Source organism: Lepidothrix coronata, unplaced genomic scaffold (genome assembly GCF_001604755.1).
Source record: "Lepidothrix coronata isolate B3197 unplaced genomic scaffold, Lepidothrix_coronata-1.0 Scaffold34, whole genome shotgun sequence".
NCBI lineage: Eukaryota > Metazoa > Chordata > Aves > Passeriformes > Pipridae > Lepidothrix > Lepidothrix coronata.
This window is the reverse complement of record NW_016690214.1, coordinates 5,028,861-5,048,824: the sequence shown is the minus strand read 5'-3', so window position 1 is coordinate 5,048,824 and position 19,964 is coordinate 5,028,861. Positions and strand designations below refer to the sequence as shown.

The window sequence follows — 19,964 nt, the reverse complement described above, 5'->3', positions numbered from 1 at the left end:
TGGCTTTCCTTTCTTGCCTTCAAGAAATAATCAAATTAATGATCCCATTTCCTGGCAAACCCAGAAACTCTATTAATTTTACTGATGAATCCTAATACGGTGATCGCTGCCAAGAATTTATTTCCGTGTTTGATGTGCGGTGAAGCCAATGTAATTTGAAAATTATAACATTGTAAGGTATGTGGTGACATAGGATTGATTAAAAACGCAATTTAAATGAATCACATGCTTAGTCCCCTGGAAAGATTAGTTATGGCCAGTAAAAAAAGAAAGAGATGAGACTGCAAACAACAAGGTCGTGGGTTGGAGGCAACTGAGCTTCCCCATGGTGGTTTCTCACCGTAATCCACACACACTGCGATGCCTTTAAATCCCTGTGCATGTTTGGGTGAAGGCATTTTTCTTGGATATGAGCAGAATAACATCTAGAGAAGGTGTTCAACCGGTTTGCAGTAAAATCTAACTCTTCCCATCACTAATTCTACACAGTTACAAGCCCACAAACATCTCGGTGATCTGCAATCTTCAAATTAATCAGCTTTAAGGAAAGCTGGACTTGTTTGCCCTAAACAATTCAGTCACGTGATTAAAAGGAAACAGGTGTAAGATGCAAGAGTCAGGGAAGAGATTCTACTTTGGGGTTTTGTTTGATCTGCAAAGCCAGCCACCTCATCTGTTGCATTCATTCTCCTTTAGGAAACATTAATCTGCACAGATGGTGAAACCTGGTAATCTCTGCTGCCAGCTGCAGAGTGGAATTTTTAATGAAATGGGAATTTGAAGGTTTTCACAGAAAGCACTGGAATCACTCCTATTATTTCCCGTGATGCCCAAATTACTTTGACTGTTATTTGACATCTACTGTACTGTAAATATAACAGTCACAGCCCAAACACAACCATTTTGGAATGGCCTTTGTTGTTTGCCAAAGCCAGATGTTGAAAGCTTTCCAGTCAGAGAGAAATAAGTCATCCACCCTCAGCACATCCACTACAAAAAGCCTGAGAATTTATAACCTGCTGTTTGGACACTTTATTTTACCTTTCTCTTAGATTTAAAATAATTTTACCATGTTTGTAAACTGAAGTGAAGCCAGAGATTAAACACAAAACAAGATTTGTAAAGAAATACGACACTTTGAAAACACACAGTCACCAACAGTTTTTCATCCTTGTGATGCAAAGATTTGGGCTGAAGAATGTACTCCAGCACATAGATTTTTGGGAAAAAAAACCCCAAACACCAAAAAGAAACCTGATCTAGAAAGGGAATTGTAAAGTAACAGTTTGGAGTAGCATTCCTTACTAATACTAAGTCAACCTAGAACAGAGTATGTGAATTAATTGTTTAAAAGTCATAACAAGAGAGGGATAAATTTGATTTTGAAATTTAGGATAATAACCTGATTTCTTTATAAGCTTATGATAGCTTTGAGAATAGCAGCAATTTCTACCAGAGGATTCCTCTAGTACTTCTTTTTATACTACATGAGAATTCCAGTGCCACGAATCAGATTCACTGAGCAGGATTTTACACACGTGCAGGACAGGTGTGAGTCTTCATAATGAAAGCTGGTGAATTTGCCTTTCTGCTGTGCAGTTCACTGCAACTTCACCATTAAGCAAGTCTTGCTTCAGGGATTGCAGTACTACAACCTACTATAGGGATAATTAATATATTTAAGGCAGAGGTTTGCATTTGTAAGGGAAATCACAAAGTGTGTCTAAGGGAGCAACCACAAATGGAAATTTAGTTTAAATTTAGAGAACATCCTGAATGAGCCATAATTCCAGTAAGAGATACATGCACAACTGTGAAGGCAGTAGGAAGTTTTCTGCCAGAAGGATCAAATCCTGTGCTAATCCCCAGGTCAGACAAAACTCTACACTGGTGAGATGCAGGAGAATGGAGAAATGAAACAAAACCAATAAAGGGAAAGAAATCATAAAATATACCCAGACGCACTTTGTTATTTTTTATAAAAATAAACTTTTTTTTTTTTTTAAAGAATTGATATCTAGGCTCCATTTCTGAGGAGTTTATTAAGGGCTTCTAAATGATCAGTGCATGTCTGAAGGGCAGCAGAGTTCTAACTTGTTTCATGGTGAGGAAGGATAATGCAGAACACCTAATTTGGGAACAGAGATCCAGGCTCTGCTTCTGCCTCACCATCACAGTTACCTCAGATATTGCAGGAAAACCACTGAGCTTCTGGGAATGAAAACTTATCTTGCCTTTCTGTGTCACAAAATAGATGAGTTCAGACAGGGATGAGAGTCAATATTGTTCATTTGACTTCAGTGACTTCAGAGGAAACCATTTCTGGTTTCATCCAGACCTGCTTTGTTCCCAGCAGACCTGACAGAAAAAAAACAAGGACCAGGAGGTGCTTTGGAAATTATTCAGGGCTAAATTCTGAAGTCTTTGCTATATTGATATGAATACAATCCTATTGTACAGCACTGTAAATATGGTGATGTGAGTGACTATGGATTTTACCCCAGAGGAAAGGGGACTTGGGACTTGTGTTTTACCTGCATTTGCCTGCTGGTTAATCTGGTCAGAACCAAAAGTCCAGAAATTCACAAAATAACCCAAGGGTAAGGTAAATAGTTTTGAAAAGAACCAAGTAAATGATTTGTGTTATGTGTGTGCAGCCTCCATAGCAAAGGTGCCATCAAAGTGTTGGGTCAAATCAAATCAATCAGTTAAAGTGCTATAAAATATGAATGCAGAGGGACTAGATGAGATCTTGATGTGAATAATAAAATAGTCTATAAAGTACCTGAAATAAATCAATTTTCCTTTCATGCAGCAAATACAAAATGCAGTATATTTCATATTAACTGTGGCTGAAGTGAAAATCTATTCAGATGAAGACACAATATTAGAAGTCTAATCTAGTGAAGGACAACATTGCCTTAAGTGATCATTTACTTCACAGAAGTCTAAGAGTCAGAGTTTTAAAACTAATTCAGCCCTTGAGATGCAGATAAACACTTGAAGTGATTTTGAAAGACATAGACATATCCTGGCACTAAGTTCTGTTGATGAAAATGGGGTTCAGAACATTTGTAAATCTTCATTAGGTATGAAACTATGTTGAAAATATGGCCCCAGGAATCTTACAAAGGTTCCTCTGAAAATTCTGTAATGGAAATGGCTTTATGTTTCAGATTAAAAGAAGGGAATAGCTTTGTTTCTCCTCAAATAGTCTTTACTGTGATATTCATCCCTAGAGTACAGAAAATAATAGAATTTATGTTTTTAAATAAAATGAGCAAGAAACACTTTGGTGGAAAATGCAATAGGGGGAAAAAGCCCCACCAAATCTCTTTCAACCCAAGAACTCCCACTAAAAGCATCTGGCTTTACTGACTGCCCATCAGAAGAGGATTCTTTTAGTTTTATATAATCCATAGGTCAAATTCATGCATGAAAAATGTAACAACTTTGAAAAAAAAGAAAAAAAAGGAAAATGCGTTTACAAAACCAGTCTTGGTTAACTCAAAATGACTTAAAAATTAGAAAAATAAACAGCCTACTCTATCTCTTCAAATCTGCTCTCTTTATTATTCTGAGTATATCTGAAAGTATACAATAGATGGCAAAAGCTACCTGATATGTTTACTTTATCATTACAAGACAACAGTAAATGGAGAACAGAGTTTGAGGATTAACCTTTGTGAGAAACAATCCAAATCAGTCTCTGAGAGCTTCTTTCCTAACCTGAAATGGGAACAAACAACTCCTTCAATATGTTCACTATCACTGGCCTTAATTCCTGCTGTAAATGTGACACTTGATATCCTCAAATGACACCTGAGGATTTCCTGGGAAGACAGAAAATCCACAGAAACAGTCAGTTACACATTTCCTTATTCAGGAACTGACATCTCCTCTGCACTTCACCCTTTCTGCCCTGTGCAGACACAACGTGGGAATGTTCCCCTGGATGGTCCAGCACAACCCAGGGATGAGCAGTTACCTCGGAGTGTATTCCAGCCAGCACAGATGAAACACATTTTTCCTGTGTGTGTCTTTCCTTATGACACCAGTGTCTGCTCCAAGTCTGCCTTCCCAAGGAGTCAGCACAGACCAGTGCACACATCTGCAGGCATTTCCCAAGGAGCTGCCATGACATGAACACTCCGGTCACCTCTCTGTGAGGCCAAGGAATGCCACCTCTCCCTCTTTAGCCTTAATTTCAGTGGTTCAGGATTTGCCCTAGATAACAGGGCACAATGGATAAAGATATTCAAGGATAGATTTGTGCTTCAGTAATACTGGTGCAAATCCAGAATTATACTGGATTTGTATTTATCTGAGACAAGGATGTAATGTACACAGGAGTTTTTTTATACAATGCTAATGGGGTTTTTTTTGTGTATAAATGAGTAAATTTTAGTTTTCCTCAAATACATTGCTCTTGTAGAAATGATTAAAGGGCAAAATGAAAGAACCAACCACTACCTGGAACTGCCAACCTTTTCCTGACGATCACTTTATCTAGGAATTCTGTTTTACAGCATACAGCTCCAAGCTCAGCCAGTTACCAAACTTCCATTACTCCTTTCATATTTTGCTTTCACAGAAGATACTGCCTCAAGGTCTAATTTATAAATGAGAAGGACTATGCCGTAATTCTCAGCAATAAACAGCAAAAACGTCTTTGTGAACCACTGCAAAATACTAAATATTCTTTCCTTTAGACTGTAAGTTTCCTTCCATTGATATTCACAGGAAATTACAGTCTTCTGTGAGGGTTATTGGCCTCTGACTTATTTCTCTGTCATACAGTTTGTGCCAGCAGTTAACTATAGTATCACTTAAGTGTCTGACTTGCACAAATAGCCATGGTGGTATCTAACAACTATTATAAGTGCCAGTAAGTTGGGGCTGGAAAATAGTAAGTGCAGTTTTATTCACTGCATTTGATAGGAAGCCCCACAGAAATCTGTGCAAGTTGGAATAAAGAAAAAGTCGCGTTAAGTTTTAAAGAAAAATACTCTTCAAGATCATATGGCTTAGTAAATTATTGTTGCTAAAAAAGGCTGTTTGGTTTTAGACAACTCATCATTACAAAAGCAGTGCTATTTGTGTAACAGAGATTCCCCAGCACTAAAAGTGTTGTGACTCATAAGATTCCTGCGTCTGTCCTCCTCCTTCAAGCAGCTAAATGTTCCAGCCTCAGGCATTCTTGTTAGGAAAACTTTGAAGTGCTGGGGAGAGTGGAGGTGAAGATACCACTGAAATGAAAAGAAGAAAAAAAAAAAACCAACCAAAACCAAAAACCCAACCAAGAAATGAAATCATGAAACACACAAAGGAAGGAGTAGCAGGAGCAAAAAAAGGAGTTGGGAATAAAGGGGGATTCTTGTGGGGTGGGAAGAGGAGGAAAGGACTATCATCAAGAACCTCCATAGCAATGTGAAGAAAGACATTTTGCTGCTTTTATCCCAAGCAATTACTCCGGAACTTATCTCCTGTTAAACCGTATGTGACACAAAGAAAGCCACCCACGCTATTAAAAAGAAGGAAACATCTATTTGGTGAACAAAACTTCCCAGTCCTTCCAAGACAAGGCAAAAGCTTTTATTTAATGTTGTGGCTTGTTGAACACAGCTGACGTGTTGCCGAGCTTACAGTAAACAGCTTTTGGGGTTTTTCAAATGCCTCAGCTTTGCTTCAGCGTGTTTAATCACCTGCAAAAGCTGTTTATTGCCTTGTATACTTCCCCCATCATGACCATTATCCTTTAAGTATGAGGCTTTATGGTGAGTCTAAGCAGGCCCGGGTACAAGGCTGTGTGCAAGCACAGATGAAATAAATCCATACGAGGACTATAGACCATGAAAGTAGAGAGATAAGCCACAATAATGCAGGGCAATGATTTCACAGGCACTCCACCGATCCTTTAAAACTCACCCTTGTTTGCTGAGAGCCACGCTGGCAATCTCGTGAACTGGAAAAGGAAGATGTTTGCATTCAAAGAAAAGTACCAGGGATCGGGAGAGACAAAGCCAGAAAGGCTCATAAAGGACGTTTGTGTGTACTTGCCTTCTGAAGGCTTCAGCTGAGGTGCTTTAAAACAGCTGCAAACATAACAAAAAGTGCACAACACCCAGAAAGTATTTAAATGAGATAATGTGGTATAGAGCACTTCCTTTAGCAATAGAGAAGGACTACCTGCACTTGTAAAGAACCTTTTCTAAAAGGATAGCAAGACCAGGAGCAAGTAATCATGCCTTTTTAGAATAAAAGAGTAGCTTTTCTTCCTGCAACAGGCAGAGATAGAAAGATGGTCGAATTCAATGCAAATATCTTTAAAGTTATTTTGCAGGTATTTTTCCTTTGGTCAAGTACATCATAATATCAAGGCAGGCAGCTTCTGGGTTGCTGCTGAGTTCGAGAGCAGAGGCACAAAAAGGTGTCCAGTAAAACATCAAACAAAGCAATGGTACTGACACATCTCCCTATTGCATAAAAAGTCCAGTCTTGCTGCTCTTCGTGTCTTCTGTGTCGCCCTTTGTTAGAGAGAAGATGGGGAAGAAAAGCTTACTGAAAAAATGGAAAAATAAAGCTGACATAAATTGTCTACTGAATGCAAAGGCACGGGGCCAAACACATTTCTTTGTCTTTGATGTCCTGAAATATTTCTGCACATAAGGCGTTTTATAGCTATTGACAAGGTGGTTGCCAATTCCTACTCAGTACAAATTATGAATTTACTACTCCCTGAGTGGTTTTTTAAAAAAAATTATTTTCCTTTCCGTTAGAACCTTGGCCGTTGTGTGGCTTTTCCATGCCAGGAAAATTCTAGCACCTACCTTATTTTTCAACCAGGCTAATTCATTAAACTATTGTATTTGACTCAGTAATAATTTTTTAACTTCCAGTGATTTCTCAAGCCCACATTTGGTGAGTTCTACTGTAGAAACATAGATTCAATAATTAAAAGATATAGCTTCACTATGTTATGCTGTTTTTTATGCATTAAGCTATTTCCTGTTTCAACTGTTTGGCAAAAATCAGGGTTTTTTTACTCCCTAGCAGTATTTACACTACTTAACATATCTACTAATTTCTCAGCTAGAACAAAGATTGTTTGCTAACCCCTTCAAATAGTTTCCTTTGATTGCCAAAAGCCACTTCATTGAATGCAACAAGATTCTATGTTAAAGTACAATAAGTAAAATGTGGTTAATAAAAGATTAGGCCAGTGAGGTGTGTTGCATCCTCAACTTCAAAAGGTTGTGAAAAAACTCAAACCTGTACAAAAGAGCCTCCAAAAGTTCTGAATTAAAACTTGCTTGCAAACAGCAACAGGCCAGAAAAAAAATTCCCTCTGTAGAGTCAGAGCAGAAATTGAGAGAAAGAAAAACTTTGTTACTTAAAATAAAAACATCACCACAGATTCTTTGTAGAAAAATGATGAAACATTCTGTAGGTAGGTAGGGGTCCTTGAGTAAACATAATTTGGGCAACTGTGGCATAAAAGGTCTAATCATTTTAATGTGTTACTTACTTTGAGGGATGCAGCATAAACATCAGTGTCTGATTCTGGTTCTTCACCTAAATGGAGGGACTTGGACTTTAAAATCAAATCCTGCAAGAGTCAAAGCTGTAAAGCTTGTAATACATGTTTATGTTGGGCAAAGCTGCAAAACTAATTAAGCTTGATTTTTTAGAGAAAAAATGATATTAAGTATATTTAATGCAATTTCACTGTGCTTCTAAGATGATCGGTTGAATTAGTAAGATAAAAACTATGACTTTTGAAGCAAATAATGTTGCAGATGCTAAATAACTGGTTTAATTGTGAAGTCAGCAAGGGTTTCCATAAATTCCAATCTATTATGAAAAAAATGTATTTCCAGTAACTGCTTTACCCTTTCACCTCATCAAATTCACTGAAAATTTGTCCAGCTGCCTTTCATTTACAATGCATTTACTCTGAGGTGTCAAAGACAGTCTGAATTGCTTCATATTCAAGAAATAAGAGGGAAATTAATTTCATTAAACTGCAGGCATCTAAAAGCTGAGTTTTCCTTACCAAGAAAAGCAGGCATTTCCTCAGGCTGTTCACAGATGCCTGTGTTAAAGCAGAGTTAAGCAGTTAATGTTTCTGGAGAGAAGTCAGGATTAAAGACAGAGTCGAGGCCGTGCTGGCTGACAGAGCTTTCTGGAGGTTTCCAGTCCAGCCTCCTGCTCCAAGCAGTCAGTCCTGCCTAAAGAAATCCAGGGCTTCAGCCAGCCCAGTCTCTCACGGATTTTGGGCTAAAAAGGAAAAAGAGGGTGTACCTTGCACATAGTCCGTGTTCAGAAAAGTCTCTCTGAGTTCATTTTAACAAAAGGGAGTTCTCACCTTTTTCCCCTGCCTTTTGCAGGCACTTGTGAGAGTGCCCCACAGATGCACACACAGCTGAGATGTTAAACTTTCAGTTGTGGCTAATGAATGAATGAATGAATTAATTAATTAATGTGGTTAATAAAAGCAGACACAAGACCTTTGCCTAGCCAATGACTCATCTGTGTCCTGAAGCCACCAAAAAGCAGAACCAGTGCAATTCCATTTTATCCAACTAACTGTGCCCACGAGACTCAATCTATATGTTACAACCAAGTGCCAACTTTCTGTCAAAACTGATCTACTGGACATGGACAAGTTTCTCCTGCACTTTTAAATCCACAAGCAGAAAATGCTGAAAAGTTAACCAATGAGTGCTCAGCTAATTTATACTTGTTGGCTACACAGAACCTCCTCTCCTTTCCTCCAAGCAATACTGGTAGTGTCATATTTGTTACTGTATCTTGCCAGCGAAATGAATTAAATTTATGACTTAACCAAGCATGAAATTATGTTTTCAATAATAATTCAATAAAAGCTGCATAAGCTGGGAACAATTACATATCTCATTGAAGAATCCTGTATCACCAAAGATGTCCATTTCAGTCATTAAATAAAGTGTGATTGCCCATCTATAGTGCACCAAGACAGAAAGCTGATAGCCCAGTTAGCTTCAATGAGCCAACAGAGGATGCAGGTCGTAAAGCTTATTGATTGGGCTCAAAATACCATAAAAAGCCAATGAAATGTAACTTTCATTTTGCAAAAAATTGCAAAATATATCTCTTTAATGCTTTGTGGCCTCTTGCTACCATGGCAGATCTTGAGATGAGAACTATCCTTCTCATTCTGGAATTGCTGCTCCAGTTTCCTTCTTGTTTGCAGCCAGTTTCTGTCTGCTCTAATTGGGTGCTGGCTCTCGTGCTCTTTACAGTAGTATCATTCTTTTTCACAGCATTTGATGTGCAGAGCTCCTTTCTCTCTCTGTCTTCTCCTGCTATTAAAAAAATGATTGCAGTCAGACTAACAGTAATGTTTATAAAGTTTGTTGTAATAATTTGACGTACTCCATATTTCACCTAGCACAGCTGGTTTATTCTCCCATTACACACACCAGATGCTGTAATATTGTTCCTAATTTCTGTGTGGAGTGTTCAGTTAAAGGCTGCTGCTCATTTCAGCAGCACAGCTCCCTCTCTCCAGCCATCACCTCCATGCTGCTCACAGGGAAAGCACAGTCCCTGACCTCCTAAAGATAACAGATGGTATCTGGCAGAGGCAGGAAGAAAACTGTAAGTGCTGGCTTTTTGCTCCTCCCAGTAGTTCTTCTTTTTAGGAATCTCTTCAGTACACAGTTCACATCCCTTTCCTCGTGATTAGTTATGCAGGGCACAACTGGGCACTAAAATGGTACAACATTACCAGACAAAGGATTTCAGATGTTGAAATGATGTGTGGTTTTACAGCTCAAGGGCTTTCAGGAAAAGACAAGTCTAAGTGGAGGAAAGGATATGAGCAAATTCCATTGGCCAAAATAATACATAATCCTTTAAATGAGATAATCAGATAGCCCAGAACTAGCTGAGAAAAGATACTGGATTGAGAATACCTAATTATTAGCAGCATTATCAGAGATTTGGGAATGAAACAGGTTTTTACCCAAAGAATGATGGACATGCAAGAGAAATACTTCCTGACTTGTGATCCTCTCTGGGTTCTTATCCAGTGCCTTGTGGAAGTTTTCATTAGCACAGCCTTCAACGAACAAACATTTTGGAGTGTGTGGTGAAGAAGTATATTCAGAGCTGTGTTTCTGATTTTATATTTTTTGCTTCTTTTGTAGGGGATGAAGGGCAATCATCAGTGGTCCAGGCAGCCACACAGACAACATGACAGTCATTGGGAATGAAGGATTGGTCCTTTCATGAGGATATTATGCCTTCACTCGCAGAGGTGAGCATTCATCACGAAAATGGTTTCAGACTTCCTCCTGCTAAATAGCTTCTCCTCTTTCCTTGCAGTGTTTTGGGAGAGGAGGAACAGGAGGTCATAAAGCAGCTGGACACATATAAACATCTTGGTGATATTTGCAGTGATATTCTAAGGGGAACTGAGCAAACCTTCATCTTCAAACAGCATTTAAAGAACATGACATTTGGAAAAATACCAGTCCATTCAAATATCCTGCTGTTTGGGCAGAGGTTTCCCCCAAACCATTGACACAAGTGCAGAGATGCCCACCATGGCTGGCTGAGCTCCAGGCCAGCTGTGCAGTGCCAACTGAGATATCCTGTTCTCACAATTTAACTCTGCTTGTTCTCTGAGCTTTGGTACTTTTGAGCAGATTCTCTCCTGCCCCTCTGGCCTGTGAGCCTTAACACAGAGCTGGGAGAGGATTTGAGCTGTGCCCTTGCTCAGTCCTTACAGGTGTCCTGGCACTGCAGTTTGCAGTGGTTCTCAGGAGGCTTTGTGATGCTTTAGCTCCCTGACTGACATTTATCACAACTGTAAGGAAACAACATATCATGTGCTTCCTGCAAATGCTGCAGGATCTTCCAAAGGAAGTTTTTCTAGAAGGAAAACTTGGGTGAGACACTCCTTGGGTACATTGTTAAGATTTTTATCCAGGCAATGTTATATTCTATTAGTTTATTAACCTGATTTTGCTTATGATGACGAGTCCTCAGTGCTGTATTCCCTGAAAAATATTGAAAATGATGCATTTCTGCTGGAGAAAACAGCAGCCAAACTCTGATGTGATGATGTTAACAGAGGAAACCTGTAGGATATGCAATTCCTTTCCTTAATGTGCATTTACCTGTGAAATTCCCTGCCTGTCATTTAAATCCTTGCCTTTGATAGCTCCTGCCTTTATAGACCCACACTGCTTTTAGTAAGTGCCTCTGACAAAAGATGCTGCATTATAATAGTAACAAACTGCTTTGGGAACAGTTTCCTACGTGCCCCACACTAACTCCAGTATCTCCTGGCCAGTTTCATTCTAGTTTTGACACAGAAGAAATAATTGTCAAAAAGTATTTTGTGAAAACTGGGTAGAAGCAAAGACCAAACCAACCTTGTACTGAGGACCAGGCAGGTAAAACTCAGGTATCACAGACTGCTGTTTTAGCAGCAGTCAACTGGGCAGTCAGCAGGTGCATTTGCTGACACAAAGAACTTGGAAATAGCCACAGCATTTTCTGCCTTTGTCTTTTAATGGAAGGGATCTGTGCGGTAGTGAAGTGATAATGGGAGACAGAGGCTGTAAAGAAGCTAAAATGAGATTCTGTAGAAAACCAGGCTGCATTATTTCTTCTGTCTATGGAACACTTTGTGTTAACAGGAGACTCGTCACAAAGAGGCCTCTCAAAAAAAAAAAATCAAACAAGATACAAAAATCATTTAGGACCATTATGTGGCTACTTCAAGGACTTGGGACATTTGGGTTGTAAGGAATGGGTCAGTAGATGTCACAAAACTTTGCATGATAATAGAGGACTATTCCATATAAAACTGGCATGCATCCCTGTGCTTCCAAAGAATATTCTGCTGTAAATATATCTCTATAAAAGGAGCGTGGTGTAAGCACTATAAAAAGCCTGGATGCAACATCCATCTGGTCACGGGCAGAACAGTGGCTCACTCACATTGGGAAGATTTCAAATAGACAAGATAAAGTGCCAAAGTTTTAAGCCTAGAGTTGAGATTTAGAGGCATGGATTTCCTGCTGGTGGCTGATAAATCTGAGCATCTCTCCAACATCACTGCTTCTGCCCGTGCCAAATCCATCTTTGTAGTGAGGTTCTGAGCACGGAGCATTCACTGTGTCCCCGGGCAACATCAAGCCAGGAGACCTGTTTAACAGTGTTTCTGTGCTTCTAATTGTACATAGCCCCATGTGTCAAACAGGGATTTACATCCCAATCCATCTTCAGGCTATGGAAACCACGGCAGCCTGGCCCTTTCAGTAACACACTGAAAGAAAAGATCACAAATGTGTATTTGCATCAAAAGCCTATGTCACTCAAAAGCAGCTATCAAAGTCCATCACATAAATAATTTGCTTTACAAAACCAAACACACAAATACATTTATTTGCAAGGGCTGTGATGACATCAAAAGTACATTTGTATGACTCAAAATAATTTGCATTTTAACCTTCTTTTTTTTCTTTTTTTTCCCCCCAAAGGCTTCTTTGCTCAGCACATTTGAACACTGTTTTGGGTAGAGGTCTTAAATAGCCCTACACAAAATAGGAGTAGATGAAATAACTTAGTTAAGGCTAAATACTTAATTAAGGCAAAAAGGTGTCTTCAAAGGAGCTTTCAAGTGCCACCTCAGCACAGCTGTGCTGCCACTGGCATAGCCCTGGAAGGTGCTGTGATTTAAAGTCATGTCTGTGATGAATTCCTTTGCACTCTTTGTGTGGCAGGGAAGGAGCACTGCAGAATGTGAGTGTGTGCATTTAATACCATCAGCAGCAAATGATGATGTTGATACGCTGCCTCCAGCTGCTGGCTGGGGTACAGAAGGAAGGATACAGGAGTAAAGGGCAAACCCACTCCTTTTTACCTTTTAAACATTCCTTTATAAACATGCACAGAAAGCAAAGAGACACAATTTGTACTTATTAGCACTTGCCCACTCTTCTCCTTCCCCTTCCTCCTCATCCATTTGCCTGGAGAGTCTTTTTTAAGTCCTGATCTTTAGGCAACAGCTATAATGTGTATCCCAAATATATGTGTGGCAACAGGCCATATTACTGTGTTCTGTGCAACATCCTCTTCTGCTGAACAGCTTCCCTGGGACAGGTGGCACTGAATTGTTAGTAAGAGGGCAGTATGCACTCTTCTTCTACGCAAGTTTACAAGAGAAAATGTTTATTTTAATCATCTTCTTCACATTTGATATTTAAAACAACCTCTCCAATGATTTCTGGTAGGGAAGTTTAACTTTATTCTCTCTTTTCAGCTTAAAGACTAAAATTTCCATTATCAGACCTAACTTGATAATTTGGGTCTGTTTGTTGCTCAGGGACAGAAGCAATAACTTGATAAAAAGGCTGGAGGTAAAACTGCTCAGTTATAATGGATTCAGTTCAAAGTTACATAACACAAACAAGAGTTACTGATTCAAACACTTACCTAAGTGACACAAGGATACCACACATCTAACAGGACTACCATGAGCTCTCATTCCCTGTGGCTTTCTGAACAGGAACAACACATCCCAAATAAAACAGTGTACATGCCAAAGGATAATTTTATCTTCCCGATTTTCTCACCAGGTCTATAACACCCTGTGGCATGCAATGTCCCTTACATTAAGGACAGTTTCTTACCCCCAGTTTATGCACATTTTCCTTCTCTGCTCCAGAATCATCTGCTGATGGTTTCCCTCAGCCTGTTGGATGACACTCAGCTTAACTGCCCCCACTGCTCCACCGTCCAGATCCCAGTTAGATGAGGAGCTGCTGATCCACAGATTTGTTTTTGATTATTAGATACAGTTCATTGACGACTGTTTTTCAGTTTTTTCCCTTAAGCTCCTTTCTAGAATCTAATCCTAAAATACGTAGTTTAATTCTTCTATCTATAAGCAAACTCTGCCTGCTTCAATTTTCAACCATCGGGGATTAACAGCACTGAGAGCAGAAACAATGAACTCGCACTTCTCTCTAACACCAAGTTCTACTCAGAATTCTGAACAGCACATTTGAGTGCCAGGGCAATTTGTATCTCACCCTGGCAGCAGTTCCATTTATGTCACAGCAGAATTGACAAGTGCCTATTATACAGTACCAGCTCCAGCTGCCAGGCAGGCAGAAACCCCCACCAAATATCTGGTGATTGCTTGATTTAGCCAGTATGGATGAAAGGGAGAGTTACTAAAAAAAAAAAAAAAAGGAAGAAAACCTTTTCCCCAGCTTCCTTAATTTGTCAAGAACTGAGTGCTTGACAGCTCACCCTTCAGAGCTGCCAACAGCAACCCCTGTGCCTGCTGCCTGCAGAACTGTTGGGAAAGCTGGATCAGCACCTCGCTGCCACAACCAGACCTTCAGCCAAAGTGATCTCCTGCCTACATGGGCAGCAGACACCCAACACACATTATAAAGTCTCTCTCCACACACACAAGTGCCCTAATCCACACTGTTACAGAATTCCAGAGCAATTTCAAACACAGGTGATGGCAGCCACTACAGCTATGGAGCTATTTAAAGTCCTGGATGTCACCTTCCTAAAGGACTGAGGACTGAACAGAACTGAACCAACATTTGCTTTCTGAAAAGAAAAAGAAGTCTCCAATATATGTAAGTTGCAGCCTTTTGCCACTGAACTGCAAACCCAGACCTGTAAAATGTTGGGGCCAGGATTTACCAGTAGGAGAGGGATGTGGATCCTCATTATTTCTGGTTGGTATGGCAAGTGTTTTTGCCACCAGATGAATTGGTGGCAGCTGAACAACCACCTTATGTGTGCCTTCACCTCCTCCAGATATCTTGATTTTGATTATATGATCCAGCTTCTGTGTACAAAATCACATGGAACATCCCCATTTATTACAGCGGGCTCCCAGTTAACAACAATTCTTTGATACAGTGCCAAAAATACCCACTTTCAGTAAAATATTACTGTATCTTACTAAGTTTCAATATGTTATACATTTAATAATGTTTGTAACAACAACAACAGAAAAGCTAAGAATGAATCATCCTTCTGAGACCAGGGAATGTGCTTTAACAGTGCGAAAATCCAAAATTATATTTAATTTAAAGCACATGGTGTGAGGAAACTCGCACACCTTTGCTATAACAGCAGGATCAGTGTGAGGGGAAGAAATCTTCAGTCTTTTCATATCAGTGAGTACAGCCCCAAGTACAGAATCACGTGGAAACACAAGTAGCCTTCTACTTCTGCAAGGCTTGAAATAAATACCTAGGTTTATAAATAGACCCAAGTGCAGAATGAAATAAATCCAAATAAAAGCAATGCACAATGTCTATTAGAAGACAAAAACAGGGCATTAAGAACAATATTAACTCAGCTGTTTAGTAGTTGGAGGCCAGCTGCTGCTCCAGTCTTTTTTGGTTTTTTTGAAGTCTCATCATTAGGAACTGAAAACTGGAAAGCAACTTATTGAAATAAACATGAGGAGGGACAAAGAATGGACAAGACCTTTGGCTGGTATCAGTTATCACAGCTTCAATAATCCCTCAGAGTCTTTACCCTTCTTTCTGATGGATTGACTGCCCAGTGTCCGTAACAGCAGAGCCCTTGGTGGTTCAGGTGACATCCACTGACTGCAGTTCCAGGGTCAGCAAACCCACCTTTGCAAGGACACCATGGGCTGCTCTGAATTACTACAAAACTGCAGCTGAGAGATGGTCTAACATATAATTTGAAAGGTACTGCTGCCAAATTGAGAGCTCCAAACCAGGGTACAGTGAGCCTGTGGAGTCAGCCCCCCTGAATCACTTCTGGCCAAGCCCAGGATCTCCCAAGAAACTTCCCATGACAGACAAGTGAGCTTGTTTTATGACACTAGACATGGCTAAATGTCAAGCAGAGTAGTTACACTGGAGCAAAAAACTCTTTATGCTATGAAGAAGCTGTAGAAGTACATTCTTGCGTCCATTCAGGGCTCCTTCATGATTTCAGTGTTGCTCTGTTATCACAGACAACCAGGAATTAAGAGCACACTGAGATGCACATCTGAGTCCTCACATGTTCCAAACTGATTCAGTCTCAAGGGCAACTGAAGTGATAAGGAAAGAGAAGTCCCAACATAGAGTAAATCTAGACCCTGAACATATGTTTTTCCCTATACATGATCTACTAACAGCAAAGTTTGCAAGTACTACTGAAATAGTCCTTAACATTGTTTTCCTCTTCTGAAGTCAATGATGAGGGTGAATAAACAAGTTAGCTTACCTGCTGCTTTCATTTCATGTTCACTTACTAACACATCTGAGAACATGAAATACTGTAGAAGCATTAGAAACAATTACTTAAGCAGCAATGCATTTCATTTTTTATTCATTAAAGTTTTTGATGTTTGCATCAGACTTTTGACTTTCTAAAGCCACTCTAAATCAAAAATCATATTATTAAGCCCTCTAAAAATTTATCACAAGTCAGTTTACAGATGACATTGATGTCTTATTGCTATCCATTCCTCCTGGACCATTTCTAACAATTCATTTTTTATATTCCTGCAGTGCTGAAATATGGTTCACACCAGTATCTGTCCTTTTAGTAATCACCAAAGCAAAGCTTGGCAGTTGTCATATATTGCACTCTTGAGAAAAATGCTAGTAATACTCTGAATTGATTGAACAGCATGGAATCAGAGCTAGCTGGCAGAGAAACCATTTAACTGATTTCAATTCATAACTCTCTTTTCTCCTATCCTGTTTTAGTTTAGAAGCTGCTAAATGTCGCCGTTATCTTGTGATGCACAGAACGAACCAATTATTTATAAAGATATTAATTTAAATAATACGTGATTGCATTCATTAATGTTCCATGTGAGCAGGCAGATGTATGGATCTTGCTGAGTAGCTTCCATTTATGCACACTGAGCTCTAGAATGTCTGTAACAGTCCTTGGCCAGCAGACATCGATTTATTTATTTCCCCAGAGGTCAACATCAGGTACAATGTCCTTCCTTGTCTTAGAAATAAAGTGATTTTTAAACAGAGTTTTACCTACTTTAGGCCACAATTTAAGTCCTTGAGTGTGACCTAAAATGATTAGTAAGACAGCGTCCCTGATGTGACAAGGTTTAATTAATTGGCAGGGATGCACTCACTGTCTAAAGCAAAAGATGTTGCTTAACAGGTTTTTAGGAGAAAAAAAAAATTATGGCCAGGAACTGTAGTGTAGTTTTAAACAATCATGGAAATAGGGCTTTGAAATTAAGCCCACAGAAAACCAGGAGATCAAAGGCAGATGGGCTACAGTAAGGCAGGGGCCAAATTTTGGGGGGAGCAAAGGCAGAGCTCTCGCACTGGTGAACAGAGGAAGGAATTCCAGCAGAGGATTCGCTCAGTGGGAAGGGAGGGGATTTGTTCATCCACCACAATCATCCATGACAGGCTGGAAATCCCTGGAGACCGAAACCCACAGTGCTTTCTGCCTCAGTGTCACCAGACTGCACTGGAAGTTATTCTGTTGTGCTGTCGCTGATTGCTTTGGTGCTCGTGTGAATCCAAAGCAGAAAGGCAGAGGAAGTCAAACGATGCCATTGTTTGTGACAGAGTGAAGGAGTGTGATTTGCAAATTAATAAGGGTTTGGTATTGTTTATTAAAAAAGGGCTGTTTATCTGAAAGGGGCTGCATGCTAAATTCACTAAAATGGATAATCAAGAGACAAAGCTGGGCCTGAGAGAGAACTGAAACCTGGGGAGTTCCCTCAAAAGCAGCATTTCTTCTGGGGAATTTATCTGCATGTAAACTCATTAAGTATCTTGTGCTGAGATTCTGGATCTTGAAATCCAATTATCTCTATCAATGACGCTCAGCCTTCAGGACCTGAGGAGCCACTTTCTCAGGAAATGGAGAATCACACACACAAAATAACACAGTACAATTCAGAATAACATCTGATGGTGCTTGAATTGCAAATCGTGTGACCTGATACCGCCCTGCAGTTGTTGGACAGCATGTAAAGCAATATATTATTGCTCACTGACACTTTACTGCTAAAAATTGGATCAAAGTGGTATAAATATTTGGCAAATTGCATTGCCATCCCTTTTGCTCCTGAATAGAATGGGGAAAATTTTCTCCTAAGCCTCAGACCAGAAGTAACTGTTAAGACACCTGATGTGTAACAGGCCACAGAGTGTGCTTTTCTCCCCTTGTAGGCTGTGGGGCAGGAAAACAGTGATGTTGTTCTTCATATTCTCCTGTCAGATCCTTCCTTTTCTTTAGGAAAAAGAAAAACATTACTGTATTTCCAAGTGGTCTAAAAAATTGTAGGAAAGTCTCAATTTGGTTTACTAAAAGGCTTCCATTACTAACACTGAAATAGAATAAACTGTCCAAAGGAACAGGCTAGAAAGGTATGTGCTTAGGGTAGAAACTTTAGGTAGAAATTCTACAATGGAATGGCTTGGAACAGTTTTGGCCTGCCAAGGTGGAAAGTGAGAATTAAACAGGTAACTGGTTTACAGAACTTAAGCAATGCTCTTCACTGCCCAAAAACAAAGCCCAAGGGAAATGAGTTGTAGGGAATGAAAGAGGAATTATTAAGTTTGTGATCATATCACTCAGGTATTATTTGAATTTCTCCAGACTGGTCTTGGATTGTGTTCCTGTGGGTGAACCACTCCTGTTCCTTCTGAAGTTAATTTCAAAAATGAAGCACAAAAAGTGGAAATGTTGTTTTCAAAATTAAGCAAATATTTTTCTAACTCAGATAAAGCTGATTTCTAATTTAATATAAAAAAATCTGTTAAAAATTTGAAGTTACTCTTCCAAGAAAACTGCACTGAACATTTCCTTCCATCTAGTGCTCTCTTACAGCTTGACTCTCCTCCCAGCACCCTTTCCAAAAGAGGTTTATAATTTTGACTGTGTGCATCTAGCTGTCTCTCTTGTTCACTTTGCATGTAAGCTAGCTTATTATAACTCCGATTTGAAACCACATCAAATCCCTTTTTTATTTATTCACCATTTTTCTTAGGATCAGTTCCATAAAATCCTTTCATGTTCAGCATAATCACAGTTAAGTCTTGTCTAAGAAATTCCTTGGCTGCTGTAGCAATTGGTTCAGAGCGCTGAAAACCGAAATGCTTCAGCCCATCTGAAACACACCTCTATTTTTAACATACAAAAAACATTCCCCAAGAAGTGAACACAAATATAATACCTGCCAAAGCAAACCCCCACTGAAGCCTTAGCATCGAGCAAAGAATTTTTAGCAAGGCATCAAAATTGCAATCTTTTTCTCAAAGGAAAATTTTGATTCAAATGTTTTAGAAACCTCTCTGAAACAAACCACAACCAGCACAAATCCTGTTCTCGTGACATGGTTGAAGGCCATCACTGCAGGATAATATTTGTGAGCATGGTAAGAACACCTCATTAATGATGTAGCATCTCCCAGCTTGTCAGTGCCTCTGAAATTTTATCAATAATCAGGCATTTGCTTCACTCTGAGCTGGTACAAAAACCCAGTTGAATTCTTAGGGTTGCTAAGGACATTGAATATTCTGAACCTCCTGGGCTCAACTCACTGACAACTTCCACCTTCTTGAGTTTCTCATTTTGTCATTCTGTAACTTATAAATAATGGGAAATATTTAACCCTTTACACAAACAGCAATGTCAATAAAACTCTTTTTTTTTTTTTTGGTATCAAAATGAAAAACCTCAACACTTTTCTGTTTAAAAAGCAAAATGTATATATTACCCTGGAATCTGGGCCATAGTTGGAAGCATTACTGTCCTTCAGTAATAACAACAGCACCTTTTCATCATTTCTGTGATGAAGCTTTACATCAATTCTGATGTATTTGCACATGTACCACCAGAACCTCCATGTGATGTACAGAGCAAATTCCTAAAATCTCTGCTGTTTCCAGCAGATATCTCATTTGTCATGACAA

At 39.4% G+C, this 19,964-nt stretch overlaps 1 protein-coding gene across 1 annotated transcript in view; it reads right to left on the bottom strand.

The window, feature by feature from the left end:
• The window catches only part of CA10 (carbonic anhydrase 10), a 186,724-nt gene that overhangs the window by 91,052 nt on the left and 75,708 nt on the right, over positions 1–19,964 (bottom strand). The gene's annotated exons all lie outside the window — the stretch shown is intronic.